General features: G+C 42.5%; 1 protein-coding gene across 2 annotated transcripts in view; it reads right to left on the reverse strand.

The window, feature by feature from the left end:
• Positions 1–15425, reverse strand: part of ANK2 (ankyrin 2) — a 375969-nt gene that overhangs the window by 345266 nt on the left and 15278 nt on the right. Inside the window, exon 1 of one of the 2 annotated variants that reach the window (XM_064450601.1) lies at positions 3912–4114. The exons of the other annotated variant lie outside the window; for it this stretch is intronic. The gene's annotated coding sequence lies outside the window, so the exon portion shown is untranslated. Of the gene's footprint in view, positions 1–3911; positions 4115–15425 lie in introns of those variants that run through there. 2 annotated transcript variants of the gene reach the window in all.

Here is a 15425-nt window from a genome sequence, read left to right on the forward strand (position 1 = left end):
CCTGCTCAAAATGCCCAGCACGCTTTAACACTCCAGGTGTGAGGTTTCCCTCTGCAGCAGCCTCACAGCCAACATTGCTGAGCTTTGCGGCAAAGTGGGAATTCATGCTGAAAAGCAATAGATAAAAAAGGCAACACAATCACATTTACGTGACTGGTCTGTATTTTGTACGATCATAAAACTCTAACACCATTTAAAGTAAGATGTTAGATATAAGATAATAAAAGAAACCTTAACAGTCTAATTGCTGTGCATCATGACCCATTTAGGACTCCTATCTTAAACTCTATGCAGCAACTTTAATTATAAGAACTTGCTGTTCTGTGTAATTAACCAGCCTTGATAAAGTTGTTCTATGGAAACACAAATATTTTCCCTCCAAGCAGACAAATGTCCCACAGACCTACCCGATCTTGCCAATTTATTCTCCCAAGGAAGGGCTGAAGTTATGAAGCTTAAAATGTTAATTTGTATAGCTGACTGCATTTGAATTTGCTTATCTTGAACTATATAAACTCTTTCTACTTGGTCAAGCACTCCCAGTGAATGGGACTGAACTACTTTCAGGAGTTAAATCTTCCAAACTTAAATGCCTAAATAATTTTAGATCACAGCAGCAGTCACAGGAGGAGAAGTTTGCATGCCATTATCCCCAATGCATATTAATTACTTATTTAAGTCCTTGTCAGAGTGCACATTATCTTGTCATTAAGACACAACAAAATTCAACGTCACATTTAACAACTGGAAGGGTCTCTGAACACTAGTTCGCAACCAACAGTGAACAGGGGCTCTTCACATCATTGCCCCAGATCAATATGCAGGATTTATTGCCCAAATTAAAATTTAGCCCCTTTAACTGTGCACGCTTACATGTAAGTATATTATAGCATGAAGCACGTATTATCAAGTTACGCATAGGGCATGCAGTCTTCAGACCTTTGTTTGATTTCGTATTTATATGGTCCCCTTATAAGTGGTTCTAACCCATTAATCTTCACAGGGCCCCATGAAAGAACAGCAAGTATCATCAACCCTATTTTACCAAAACATTTAATGACTTGCCCCAGGTCACACAGGAAATCTATAGTGATGCAGGGAATGGCTCCCGAGATCCCAGAAATCCCATCTCAATATTCCGGCCACACCATCATCCGTCCTCAGCCGTCCTTAATACAACTAAATTAGCGATGGCAACAAACGGCAGAATCTGACTTTCAGATGAGCTGATTTGTACAATGAGTCAATCCATAACTTTTGTCTCCTTCAGACACTCAGATAGATGGGCTGTATGCCCAGCATGTTGTAATAACCCTGAAAAGCTCTTGGCTCCGACTGCAAACACATTAGCATTAACTTAAATCTGCTGCTTTGTTTACTATGAGATACTGCTGCTGCTCTGTGCCTAAGTGATACCAATTAAAGAGACCCAAATACAGAGCTTACAGGACAGTTTACAGCATGAAACTAAAGCTACCCACTAACACAAAATTTAGTAAACTTCAGCTGGTGTTTACTCCTCCAAAGCATTATTGTCTGACAGTCACCTTTTTCTTTTCCAGGCAGGGACTTGTCATGATTTACATTCAATACCTTCACAAAAGAAGTGATCCAGAAAGCATTAGAACCTGGGTCCACCTCCATTGCTTCTGAAATAGATTAACATGACTCCAGTCTTGCATCCATATGACTACCGATTACAGCAAAGCCACCCTTGATTTAAGCTGCCAGAGAGCAAGACAGGTAAAATCATGGAAAATGCTGTTCTTTCAGGTGTTTAAACCCATTACAGAGTCCACATGGCCATACAGGTACTACAGTAAATCACTCAGCAGGAGATGACACCGTTCAGCAACAAGAGGCTTGTCTTATTTCTTTAGAGTTTGAGATGTAGCAGGCCTAGGAGGGGTCTAATTTACACTCGGAACACCCAAGCAGCATTAGCGGCGGTAATTTATTGACCGTATCGGTGTGGCCTACTGTGCAGACTGAAAAGACAAGTCAAGGATTGTATCTGGCCCACCGAGTAACCCACAGCTTGGTAGGGTAAGCAGATTGCTGCAAGCCAGCGAAGTAACCTGGCAAAACCATAAGCAAGATTCATAATAAAACCATACTTCGCTTTTACTGTTTTTTTGTGAAATAAGAGGAAGGCAAGACATAGGGTTTTTTATTTATTTGTTATTAAATCCTTAGAAACAAGTTTGGGAATCGTTACCAAGACACCCTGCTGGAATCCCAAGTCACTGATTACCCAGATGGGCAGACAGGGAGCCAATCCAAAAACCTATGCAGGTCAAGAGTGTTTTTTATCAGTCTTAAGGGCCTGCAGATCAAGCCCTCGAATGCCAGCACTGACTTGACTAGTACTGGCTTAATCTTTAAACTCAAGTGATAATTACCCTTCAGGTGCCAACCCTTGAGTGGCTCTGCCCTTTTGGAAGCACATAGACACGGACATAAGAAAGCAAAAAAACACAGCAACATAGAACATCGACTGGCAAAGAGCTTGTTAAAGGGCATTTTCTTGCTTTTCTGTACTAACCAACTCTTTCACCTTGCGCTACCAAAAAAAAAAAGTGGACGTTTCTGAGCAAGAAATGAAACAGACTCATGCATACCTTTTCCAGCAGCTACTACATGCTACTTTGGTTCCAGTAACTCCGCCACAAAGATCAAGGCCATTTGAAAAGAAAAAAAAAACAAACAAAACACAAAACAAGGGAGAAACAAACAGCAACAGGAGTATTTCACAGACACGACCCCACACCAAGTCGCTCATGGCAGTTTGAGCATGTTCTTAGGATGTGTTTTCCCTCTGCAATGCTGTACCACAAAGAAACAGAGTAAAATACATCAGCTTGCTAGTTAGACATAACCAAGACTAAATTAGGGAAGATTAATTTACATCCCTAGTAATTCCTTTTTTTCCCACCCATATGAAAAAATAGGGAACTAGAAGCAAGAGCAAAGGTTCAAACAACCTGTATTTCGAACAGCTGACACACCCCAGGCCCTTATTCAACGCTCCATCCTCAGCTTCTGCACAGTCAGAACCTGCACGGCGCTGCCAGCGCAGCCCTACGCCTGGAAATCGGTTGGTGAAGCACCTCGCACGAACAGCTTCTGCATTCGGCTGGTTAATATCACAAACACTAACTAGCACTGCTTGATTATATTATGAGGGAAATTAAACAGGAAGCAAGGGACTTCACATGCTTGTCTACTATTCAGAGACCTTGAGGAAAAAGAAAGGAAAGGAAGAAATCCTCAGGAACTGAGGATATTTAGCTTCCCTTGAGCCCTGGTTAGTTTAAATGGGAGAATTAGAAACCCCGACAACCTCCTCTAGCAACCCCCTCCCATCAGACTGAGCAGAAAAATCTTGTGGACAGCTCTTTACAGAGGATACAGGATTTATCAACAAGCCTTGCTCTGCATCTTCCCAATGATCATAACGACCACCCTCACCCAAGGACTGCAGAAACGCAGAGTTTGGCACTGCTGAGGCAAGCCCCCTTCCACCCAGTTCTTCCAGAAGCGCAGCAAAAGCACCTGCGTCCCCCATCCCCAGACCGCTCCGGGATGTCACAGAAAAACCCCTCCGCATCTAGCGATTCCAACGGGGGTTATAACCCCATGCCCGCATCTGCCTAACATATTCCTTGGCCACAAGGCAGACTTCCTGCTTCTGCTGGGGGGGGGGGAAAGAAAAAAAAAAACCATCAAAAGATCCGGTTTTCCCTGCCTGGTATTTATTTCAGCGGTTTGGTACGCGGTACCAAGCTCTGAGGTTGCAATCGACAAACACCCGCGGAGAAAAAAAATGAAGAAACCAACACACACACGCAGCCCCCAAAGAGAAGACCCTTACAACTGCTCTAGACGGAAAGGGACCCCGGGTGACTTACTCGGAGGTGTAATTCCTCGCTCAGCGCCGCGTTCAGAAAACCTCTCTCCGTGGCTCAGAGGAAGGCGGCTGCCGCAAGCCGCGGGTGGGCGGCCGCCCCCCCCACGCCGCCCCGCCGAGTGACAGCGCCGGGCAGGGAAGCCCTCCCTCTTCCCCGCCCTGCAAAGCCACCTCACGCCAAACCTGAAACACGAACACGCGGGAGGGCGCCCAGCCGGCTCCTGCCCCCGCAGACCCACGGGGGGGGTGGGGCTGGCTACTGCCGGGCTCCAGCTCCCCGCCCACGCTGTGACACCAGTGGAGGCGGCCCCGGCCCCACGCAACCCACCCATCCCCATTTTACCCTGGGGCGCTGGGGCAAAGCTGCTGTCCCAGGTGAGACGAACACGCGTGGGGCTCGGCCACGGGTGGGGGCACCCCCCTGAGCCCCCGCCGCCCTTTGGCAAGCCCAGCTCTGGGGGTGCTAGCTCTTACGGAGGGAGAAGAGGGGGAAACCGCAGCAAAAACACAGCATCCAGCAGATGATCAAGAACACAGACACATGGAGCTGCTCTTTATCCCCCCATCAACAGCCTTGACTTCAGAAAGCATTATTTGAGGGGAGGGTTGGAGCTGGGAGGGGGGAAGCTGAGAAAAGCAGCTGCTTCAAGACAGTTTTGGTGAGCCAGCTAGGCGGCCAGCTGACAAACTATACCAGTTTTGTTTAAAAAGCCACCCAAGTCTCCTTTACAATAGCCTGCTGTCACTACCCCTCTGCTAAAGTGACAATGCTTGAGGTGCAAAGCTGGAGTAAGAGAGTAAGCCTAAGCCAGGGCTCCGAGCGGCATCCAAAAGCAAAACCCTGGGAAAGGAACGCCACGGGATAGGGTTGGCAGAAAGCAGACGGCACATCGCCACCACCAGCCCTGGAACCCAAGGCAATCTTGAGGCCCCTGCTCCAGCAGCTCCACGTCGTGTCTCACCCACACAATCATCCAAACGGGCTGCAGAGCAGTGCCTGCGAAAGGCACTGAACAGGGCAGCACTTGGGTACAGCTATACGGGGGCTTGCTTGGGTTCTGCGAAGGTAACTATCACAAGATTAAAAGGGAGCTTAAAACTTATAAAACATTAAGAAGGTCACTTGATGTGTCTCATTATAGTGGCTTTTTATTTGTTCCCCTCCATGCCCTGCTGCCTGTTACTTTAGTTCCACCCCCCAATGAACTTTAAGGAACAAGTTTAATATAGACAAGCAGAAGCTAATTTTATCACAAGGATTTAGGTCAACTTCAGTTCAAGACCTAACCAAGTCTCGCTTAAGTAAGCGGCTAGGTTTCCTACCCGGTTTAACCAAAGGCCATGTTCTCATAACCACACATACAGCAATCAACAGGATTTGTCACATAGGTTTGCTACTCTTTGATCCTTCATATTACAAGCATGGATGCAAGTGCCTTTTCTGAGCACAAAATAAATTGGCAGAAGATTGCTGCAGTGAAGGACAGAGCTGGCCAGGGAGGTCATGGTCACCGCGAAACAGAAGGAAATATTCTGGGTCAGCAACACCACAATTTTTTTTCTACAGGGGTTTCAGAAAATCTCATCATTTATGATGTGGTTCAAAATTGACTGGTAACACCCCTCATTCTTCTTCTAATATATCATCACTTCAGGATAGACTGGACAAAGTTTGGTGCTCCTACAATTTTAGGGCTTCCTCAGTGCAGGGATAGGATCCAACAGCAAAGGGCACCAGGTATTTTCCCTAGCTGTGTGGTTTTCTAGCTAAGAAAAAAAGCTCTATATTAAGCATACAAAATCTTGTCATGCAAGCGCATGGATCTTGAAGCCCAAATTCTTTCAGCCACATAAGGTTTGATAATTTTAGTAAGAAAATATTAACCCACACATCAAGAAGTAACAGAAGATAGGCTTTGATGTGCTATTAAAGTCTGAAAATCAGAGCAAGTGTTAAAGAGAACAGCAAGTAGGAAGGAGTGGAAAAATAGAAAAACTGTTCTGTGATGCTGGTCACATTAGCTCTGGTCAGTGTTATTTGGAACTGGTTCAGAGACAGCTGTAACAGTTCTCAATACTCCTCCCATTAAAACTGTAAATGAAGTTAAAAAAAGCAGATTCCAACATAATTATCTTTTTTCTTTTAAACAGACCTCTTTCTGTACCTTCCCCTCCTCCTAAGTTGTGTTATGCTTCCTCACCACTGACATAAGTGACTGAAGCGACCTACAACTTCATCCTGAGACCGAAGCAGGTGGCAGTGTTCTTTGTGCAGCCTGATAAGGCAGGGTATTTTGAATCCTGCAGCACAAAACATGCACCAAATATACAAAGGAAGCCAGGAATAAAGCAAGCTAGGAAATTGCTGCATTGAAATATGTGGCATGAAACATTCATTTGTTTTTCCCTATTCCTCTCTCATTTTCCAGATACATCTAAGCTGTTTCATTCATAGCAAATGAAATCGATAATGCTTTTAGCTCTGAGTACATAAAGAGTTCAGCACAATGCTGCACCCCTTTCAAGTCTAACTCCCACCGGAATTGAACAGGAACAAATCCCAAGCGTAAAAGAAATGCTGAAGCAGGCCCAGCATAGCCATATAGGAGGTTTTTAATAAGTAAATACATACACATACATTGGGGCTCTGAAGAGGATGGGGAAGGCAACAATACCATAACACTTCAGTGGACTGCAGCAGGTGTCACAGCAGCTTGGGTAGGAGAGTCTTCTCTCTCGTGGCCAAGGGGCGAGCAAGCCATTTCACTAATTAAAGCTGTTCTCCCACGCTTCATTTTCTGACGTTTGAGCGGTCCAGCCTCCCTCAGTCGCAGTTCCCTTGCCACGGGCAAAAGGGAACGTGCCATTGAGCTCAAGCCACAGGCTGTGCTTTTAAGGCTGATAACTGTGACTCAGCTCAGCAACAAATTAAATCCACCAACCAAACCAGGAGGTTACTACCCAAACGTGCACCACAAGGAGGATACTCATATCCACTGAACTTTAGGATGTCTCTTCCAATGAATGGGGTTCAAGTCTTTCTTACATTACAACTTAACTAACAAAAACAACCAAACAACCTGTCACCAACCCACAGAACCAGCAGCAGTTTTCTCCTGCTACGTTTCACCATAAAATGAAGAGTTTTCGTCCACATAGTAACAGACTACTAAAGCAAGGCAAAATGTTTCTCTCCAGTGCTAATCCCTTCAGAAATAAGCTAACCAAGGCCAACTCCAAGAGGAGCCCTCCACACGCTATCTCCTAAAGAGCTGAACAAGGGACAATTTTCACCTTCCTGGCAGAGCAAGCCACAGTCTGCAAGAAGCACTTGCCAAATGCACATTAGCCCATCTCTCCACAACAGCTTTGAATTACTGTAGATCAGAGCCTTGGGTATTTCAAAGGCAAGTTTGTTGCTTTGAGGGTTTGGTTGTTTTTTTTTTTCCAAGTTCCATTCTTCATGACAGTTACTTCATGAAGATAACAGCAATGGCAAGCCCAGAGATCTCTCTCAAAAGGCACTGCTGCTGCAGGGATCGATCAGAAGTTTTATACGAGAAGCAGATCCATATTCTTCCCAGGGGAAGTCTCCACCTGTAGAAAGACCAAGGTGACATCTACCCAGCCATCTGGCCCACACAAAATAAAATATCTGTTTCCGGGTGCCAATTCTGTCCCTACCTTACCTATCCATCACTAACCCCAAACCAAATCCCACGGAGTCACTTTTGTCAGGTAGTGGGAAAAGCAAAAGCATGGCACTTACGTCCTTGACCTCCTCTTCCTAAATCTGGCAGTTTTGAAGGGAGGAGAATCAGGAAACATAATATGGCCGAATTTACAAGTGACGGATGGTATGTGCTCGCTTTTTGGTCGAAAAGCTAACTTGAAAGAGTTGTTCTATACTCTTCCCATTTTCCTTCGCTGTTCTTTGCCTTCCCTTTCCTCCCCCTCAAAGCCTTACTGGTAAGGGAATCTAACTTCATTTACAGTGTAGGCAAAGGAAGTTCTCTGGTATTTGTTAATTTCCAGCATTATGTCTTTCTAATTTAATTCCTGTGCATCTCTGTTTAGTGTTTGGGACATAATTGAAGGAGGTGGTTCCTACAGTTCAGCCACCCCCATGAGCCAACCTAAATGTTTTCCAAAGCTCATGACAGGAACAAGCAGCTTTCAAACCAGCCTAACAATTCACTGGAGAGCCAGAACCACAGCAGGCAGCTTCCATCAACATGCCCAGAGATGACTATGTTGTAATCCTTACAAACACACAGATCCACACAGAGCAGGTCTACTCTATGATACCCAGCAAAACTCAGATTCTGATTTGTTTTTCCCAGTAGAACCTATAGTCTGTTATCACATCAATTCATCCTACAGACTGTGAAAATCATAGCTACAGTGCTCTCTCACTCAGGTAACAGAATTAGCTATAAACTACAAAGTTGGGAAACAAAAATATCACATTTCTGCTAATTGAATACAAGTTTTCCTCAGGCTTTCACCTACCCTAAAGGGCTGCTTACTATTTGGGGGGATTAAACTCACTGCAGAAGCCTTTGGAGTCTGCCAAGTGCTCCTTGCCTTTGCAGACAGGCCTCAGCAAACCTAGACTGCCAGGATGTATTGAGAATACTTCTTCCACAGCACCTAAGAGGTAGTTGGGAGAAAGACTTTTGAGGAAAATGAGCAGATCCTGAAGCCAAAGAGTAAGATCTTGGTGGAGGTGATGTGAGCAGAGAAGTGGATTTGAGAGTGTCTTCTATTTTCATTTGAAAAAGAGTGAGATATAACCCCCCCCCCAGCCTACAGATTCATCTGTACTTTTAAAACACAAGCTTCTTGTTAAACAACAACCAGCTAAAAAAAAAAAAAAGGAAGCCTCCTCAGCACATTATAGATTTTAATGGAACTGTCCTTGATGTGTGATATGAAGGCAAATTCGTTTCCTGTCAGCCTGACTCAGTCTAATGGACTTTCAAGCTGCAGTTTTTCCACTCCTCTTAATGACTTGTTGCAATGGAGATGAGTGCTCTGCGTACAGCAATGCCATCTTCTGGCACAGTTCCTGTGAGAAAGGGAGCTCGCTGAATACCACTTAAAAGAAAGCTCCTGTTTTGGGAAAACAGAAACTCAGACTCCACAATAAATCTCAGATTTTTCCCTCTCCGTTGCACGTACTGTTGGGCTCTAATTGTTCAAAGGACTGAAATGAAGCGGTGAGAACTCACACAGGGCACTGTAGGAGCGAAGTCGCTCAAGTGCATCTTAAAGGCTCACCAAGTACATCACCAAGAGTGAAGATTTACACAAACTCGAAGGTAAAGCACAGTGGCTGAAGACATAGATGTGTCGAAACTCATTAATGCAGAAACCTGGCAGGAAGGGCAAGCAGACAAACGGAGGCAACTGTGCTTCTTCCTGGGAAAATAGTTTCTCTATCAGCAAACATTTCACACATCTGATTTATTTTACTTTTGTATTCCCAGCCAGAAAAATCTATATTAAGCAAGAGCAAAGATTGAAAACACATGCTATTTACATTAAGGAAATAAACAAGGGATAGCAATTCATAGCTTCCGCACAGTTCCAACTTCCTCCTGAGCCATCTCCATTTGTCATTTGGAGGTATAGTAGGATGGGCTTAAGATAAAGATTTCCCACTAGATCTAATATTTATGCTTCCCCCCCCCCAAACTTCCAAGGTTCATGCTACAGTACACATTGAGAGTGCAGATTTCAAAGACTGAACAAGAAAGATCTTAAGTAGTTCTACTCTGAAATAATACTTGAGGAGAAAAACAGTATGCAGTTCTTATGTAGTGTTGCCTGATACCAAAGGGCCACCTGGAAATCAGAGGTGCTGCAGAGATGCTAACCTTGCAATCTCGGCCAAACCAGCCCATGCCCTGCTGCTTCTCAGATACCACTACCACCAGTAAGATGACCAGCAGGCAAATTAGAGTTGATTCCTTTCTCTGTGACATTTTCATTCTGCAACTCATCCAGAGATCTCTAAAAAATACTTTGCAACACCCACAAAAACACTATTTAATTTGCAATGAAAAAATAACCTGAGGAAATCTTTTTGTGAATGAAATTAGCCACTCTGATTCTCATACATTTGTTTGTTAGGAAACTATCAGCTCCACGTCGTTATTTTACAAACGAACAGCATATTTTAAATGCTTGCGCTTTCACATATGATAACGGTATTTTGGGCTGTAATTTGTAAAACCATTGGACAAAGCTGAAAGTGTTCTGCTTCCATTTCTAATTTCTTTGATGATTTCCATTTTCTTACCTCTGCTTCCTTCCCACTCTATCAGTTTTGTTTTCCTCTTCTCTCTCCCTGCCCCATGTTTCTTTCAATTCTCATAAAAAGGGCCTTCCCCAACTTCCCCATATCAAAGCTACCTTCTCTTGCATTTGCTACTGCTCCAAGTGAATGCAGTTTTTACAGACAGCACCCTCTGTGAAGAGCACAGCCTTCATCAATGCTTGTAAGTAACCTTGACACGTTATTGTGCAAAAAGAACCCAGAAAACATTTCTTTTTTAAAAAAAGTTTCAGTTACTTTTTTTTAAAGAAGAATTTTATAGGTTTTGGACTTGTGCAACATGTGCGACAAATTCCACCAAAACTGTTCACAAAGCACATCAAGTTGAGGATTTCTATCTTAAATTGGTGAAGAAATTAACAGGCTGTCCCATCAGAAGCCTCCTTTTGGAGGTCAGCGGTAATCAGATGCTTTCTACATTGCAAAGTCCCCACTCTCCTTATGGCAGTGCCAGAAAGAGAGAAGACAGCAGGAGAATTTGGATGCTTTTAAAGGCACAGAAAAATAGTCACCTGCCTGACCACCATACCAGCATGGCAAAAGGTGCTACCTTCCAAGTAGGAGCCGCCTCTTCTGCAAAATGCAAGCACCCCGACATCTTCTAAATCCCTCATCTTTTAATTTGGGCTTCCTATGCTGCTGCTTACAAAATTCAGGTTTGTTTTAATATCAGTTGCAAAGAACAACCATTTTGACAAACTGGGCTGCCGGAACGCATCAGCACCTTGGCCTGGCGTGACTCACGAGGCCGTGACCCAACAGACAGCACCACACAATCTACACCGCTAAAGCATTAAAAGGAAATGAGAGGAAGAAACACAGCCTTTTGCAGCCACCAGAATTGCTCTACAAGCTGCCTGAATTATTTGAATTACATTCAAGTTGCAACATGAGTTTCTCTCTTGAGTCTTAAAGAGAAACCATACGGGGAAAAAGGTCTGAAACAAGTTCCGAGGTGTCTAGTAAAAATAAAAACCTCACAGTAAACTGTTTCCCACAGTAAGTGTGCCTAGAGACTCTTGTTCCCATAGACTCCCATAACACTAAGGTCAAGAATTACAGATATTCTGCATTCTCTCACCAATTCTTACTAGTTGATAATAATTTCCTTTCAGAAATTTTATATTTCATCTTTCACAATACTGAATATTTCAAGATGAGCGTGCTTTGATCAGATTCTCTGCCCACAGTCCGACTGAAAGAGGGGAAGCACGTACAGAGACACAGTACTGCAGTTCAAGTACATTTTTTTAAAATGTTTTGATTTATCTGATAAGCCATTTAAGAGCCAGCCTATAAAAAACAGCCAGACAGGCACTTCCAAGAAAACAACGTTATTACTGGAAGTATTTTCAGTTAAATAAAATTTATCCTCTGGACACATTTACATGAAAGCCACTAAGACAGTCCTAATGTACGTGGTAAACAGAACAAATAGATAACCAGAGTCACTCAAAACACGAGGCTGAAGAGCTGACACCATCAGGTTTGGTTTTAAGGCTCATTCAGCCAAGCATTTTGTTAGTTTCTCCCTCCATGGGAGAGGGATCAGTCATTCAAAATAATATTGCTCCGGAGTTACCACCCAAATTCTCAGTCGCTGCCTAACTTCATTTTTTTAAAGATTATTTGAATGTTCAGTTTTTGCAATCATAAAGCAGTATTGCAAATAACACAGTTATGTCGAGCAAATACACAAAAGCCATAAAATACGCAAAGCTCCAGCAGGGCAACTGGTATGAAAGTGGTGATGCTGACTTTTTGGAAGCTGCATATTTACTGTTCCCTTAGTTTTATTGCTAAAGTATAAATTACTAGTTTAAAGCTACTCCTGTATCTCAGTTACTCAGGCATTAAGGCATACAACACCAGGACAAAAAGCTCAGGTTTTTTTACATCTTACACTTCCATCTCGCAAGCAGCACACAAAAGTTAACCACGCTTCCAATATAACCGTGCCTGCAAACGGTTGATAATACACCAGTGTGACTTCCAGAGGTGAGGATACAAATTGGCACGCTCGGGAAACAGCGCAGCCAAGACGCAGGTGTTCGAAAGCAAAAGCTATGTTCTTACCTCAGCTATCACAATTTTTCTCAGCATGAAAAAAAATACCAGCAGACTACCTGACAAGTTTTTGAAAAGAGATGCAAAATCAAGATCTGGACTCCAATAGCTGTAAACTCAACCTCTCATAAGAAAAAAAAAAAAAGACACTGACAGTGAAGGACATGCCACTAGTTTCAAGACCTCATTATCTGAGCGATCTTCTCATACAGGTTCACAGGTTTAATAGCTTCAACCTTTGCTGGCTCTGACAAAGCTACAGTAAACAAAGACTTCTCTTCCCATAGGGATACCCAATATATGAAAAAGCTTAGGAAATACAAAAGAAATCCAATTAAAAAGCACTTAGGGCCAAACATAATAATTCTGCAGATCAGTAGCTGAACACAGTGGGTTTTTTCTATCGACTTATCTCTTCAGAGACCGCTCAACTACACAAACAAAGTAATCTTACAGAAGTGCCTAGAGGGTTCTTCATGCAACAACAGCTGTTTAACTATAGCTCTTCCTTCACACGAGGACAGTTAACCTGAGGAAAGCACCGAAGAATCTATGATACACCAACGTGTTTATACACAGGACATCAGAAACATGTACGCTGTTCAAATATTTGGCTAGTTGAGTTACACAACTTCTCTTCTGAAGTTCATGCATCTGGGTAAACACAGCCATTTCCCATGTCTGCTGGTGTCTAAATTCCTCATGAGTAATCCCAATAATGCAAAACTGGAACGAGAAGTGAAGTATTTGTCTTGTCAAATCATGCACACCAGTAACCAGTTTTCAACAGTATTTTTGGCTGGCAGCACCATCAAATAGTGGGTTCTGGTGGCAACGCCAGGCTTTGCTTTTTCTCTTTTTTTTCCTGTATTCACAGTAACACTAATTGGTCTTGCGTCACTGCAGTTTTAAAATGAAGCGAACCAAAACAACACAACTCTGTGGAGCTTGCATTTGGGGTAGCAGATGACGCACCTGCTGCTCTCCCACCATGTTACAGAGCTGGCTTTGACACCTAGCTCACTGTTCTCTTTCGAGCAGCGGCTTGATGCCAGTGGAGCAGATCAGTTGTCAGGTAAAACAGGATTACCAAGTGTTCCATCATCAAGAAGGCAAGACATGAGTTCTCATCAGGCAGGGAATCATTACTGATGGCACCCCATCTCAAAATATTGAAACAGACTTCTTAAAATACTTTTTTTTTTTAGTTGACACAGATGCTGATCTGTCCTTTAAGAATTTACATTTGTTATATCCTTCCCATCGTGGTCGATAGACAAAGAAAAAGCTTAACACATTCAACCTGCCTAAACCAAGACAAAACTTAACCTCACCTGCAATCCGCAACATCTCATGCAGGCTTACAAAAGAGGAGAGAATATTCCCATCTTTCCCAATTCCTTTTTTCCAGCTGTTCTGGTCACCAGGGTAAAATTTTCATATCAAGTTTACAGCCTCACAGTGGCAGGGGGGAGGGGGAGAAGTCTTCAGTCTAAACTGGTTTAATGTAGATAATACACATCTAGATGCAAAACTGCTTTCACTTTTGGCAGAATATAATCCTCCACAGAGACATTTAATTACCATCAAGGGCAACATTTATCCCCAGTTAAGTTTGTACAGGTTTGCCATCTACAGCAGATATGTAGAACTGACACAAAATGCCCTGTGCAAACCATTATTCAGTACTTACGTGTTAGGATTTCTCCAAACGCATATTGATTTTCATATGCATATTTATGTTCTTCTAAATTTGATCAAGTTGCTTAAAAATTATTATTTTAATTATACATTAAAGGGGCTTCGAGTGAATTATGTTGTCATTAACATAATTTAAAACTCAATAGAAACATCACCTTTTTTAGTTATTCCGTGGCTTCCACTGGATCTTAAGTATAAAAAAGACAATGGCTCAGCTATCATCATCTATGTTACCATGGTAAGTCTTCTGCTGTATATAATTCCATCTTCCTACCAATATAGACCAAAAATACATATTTGTGCCATCTCCAAATGAGAAGATTCAATTTTTCATTCCTGTATCAAAGTGCACTTCCAAAAACACATCTCTAATTGCGTTTAGGTCAGGATTATTATTTCATGACAACTATGGATATTACGAGTTTAAGGTAAGATTCCAGAAATCACCCATTCACTGTGCAAAATTCTTGTGATCTCTGATTTCACAATACCTTAATACCTAACTTCTCCTGCTCTAATCCTTTCAACTTCCTACAATATGAAGAAAGTCTCTCTAGAATGTACCTTAAGCCAGTATTTTCCAATTTTTTTTCCTTCCAGATAAGTATCTTTCTGTGCTACTCTAGCCACTTCCCTAGAAAAATAAGTCTAGCGGGTTCATCGCAATTTCTTCGTTAAGCATGAAGCCTTTGGTACATCTGCTTCCTATTAGATCTTTAAAATATATATTACCAAAGTAAAAGGATACGCATCAAGTAAACAACTATCTTTCAACAAAAAAGCATTACGCCCTCTTGAATAAGACTTAATATAGCCTTTTTTACAGTAGTGTACATACGACAGCTGAGCCATTGTTTTAAGTAGCCAGCATCAGAACATTTATTACTACAAAATAATGTGTCTTGGGAATTTTTTAACAAAGACACTACGCATTCTACAACAGTGAGCTGCTCCGTGCACTTACAAATTCTTCAGGTCATACGTACAAGCCTTAGAAATTCCATCTGAAATCCAGCTGAATTAAAATTCAAGATAAAACAAGTATTGATACACTATTATCTCTCCAACCTCTTACAAAGATTCAGTTTGCATGGAGATGTGTTTTGCAACAGAAGCTCACACAGCTTATTCTAAACAATCACTGACAGGGTATTCCACAAGCAGAACTTAAAAAGGATAACATGTTCTTCATGCAGGCCTGAAATTAACGCTGATTTCATGGCTTTTGCAGAAGCAGACTAAAAAGGGATTTTAAGATGTAGCTGAAACTAAAGTGACCAACTCCCTCAACTCCTTGTTAAACAGCAGCAGGACTGAATAGATAATTGGCTTGTGTTCTGGGGTTTGTTTGTCATAGCAATAGTATTGTAGGAACCCAGAGAGTTGACTTGGAGCTTGTTTTTA

The sequence above is a fragment of the Phalacrocorax carbo genome, chromosome 4 (genome assembly GCF_963921805.1).
Source record: "Phalacrocorax carbo chromosome 4, bPhaCar2.1, whole genome shotgun sequence".
NCBI lineage: Eukaryota > Metazoa > Chordata > Aves > Suliformes > Phalacrocoracidae > Phalacrocorax > Phalacrocorax carbo.